We start from the raw sequence: 686 nt of genomic DNA, 5'->3' as shown, positions 1-686 counted from the left end.
GATCCACGCAATCTGTGCGGGTCGGATTGGCAACCACCAGGCCGGTTTGCTGTTTCAAGTTTTCTGCTGGACATGTGTGATGTGACCGACCGCTTTTCTCCGAGACCGGGAATCGAACCCTGTTCTTCCGCGTGACAGGCGGAAATACTGGCCACTATACTATCTCGGACAACGTACATCTTGTCCAGTTGACTGGATACCGTTTGTTCCTCTTGCCCTCTATTCGGAGAGCGTGACAGTGTGTGGTCGATAGATTGTTTGTCCGCAACATCGGGGATAGCACCCGAATCGTTCACGTGACTGGTGGAATACTGTCTTGCTTTAGCCCAGCTTTGCCTCGTAGGTCTCACCTAAGTCACATCCCAGTGTTTATGGTCTGATATCTCCGGCATGGCCAATACATCAACTGCCGCATTGGACGACCTGGGTATCGATCTCAGCGCTACGCGAGCACTCTAAGGTGTGGAGTGCGACAGTGTGCGACCATGCTATCCCCGGCATGGTCAATACATCAACTTCCGCAGTGGACGACCTGGGTATCGATCCCAGTGCCTCTCCCATGCTAAGCGAGCGCTCTACCATTTGAGCTAGACGCTCCGGCTGTGGGGTGCGATGCTATGACACCATGCTATTTCCAGCACATATATCCGCTGCCACATTGGACGACCGATAACTGGTTCGAATCT

General features: G+C 53.2%; 2 non-coding genes across 2 annotated transcripts; both read right to left on the bottom strand.

Moving 5' to 3' along the window:
* Nucleotides 1-97: 97 nt before the first annotated feature.
* Nucleotides 98-169, bottom strand: GNI_222900. The gene has a single exon. It is a non-coding gene; the product is annotated as a tRNA-Asp (tRNA).
* A 355-nt stretch (nucleotides 170-524) lies between these two features.
* GNI_222890 lies at nucleotides 525-597 on the bottom strand. The gene has a single exon. It is a non-coding gene; the product is annotated as a tRNA-Ala (tRNA).
* Nucleotides 598-686: the final 89 nt, after the last annotated feature.

Source organism: Gregarina niphandrodes (assembly GCF_000223845.1).
Source record: "Gregarina niphandrodes unplaced genomic scaffold scaffold00193, whole genome shotgun sequence".
NCBI classification, from domain to species: domain Eukaryota; phylum Apicomplexa; class Conoidasida; order Eugregarinorida; family Gregarinidae; genus Gregarina; species Gregarina niphandrodes.
Note: the sequence above shows the minus strand (reverse complement) of the source record. Positions and strands in the feature narration are given on the sequence as shown.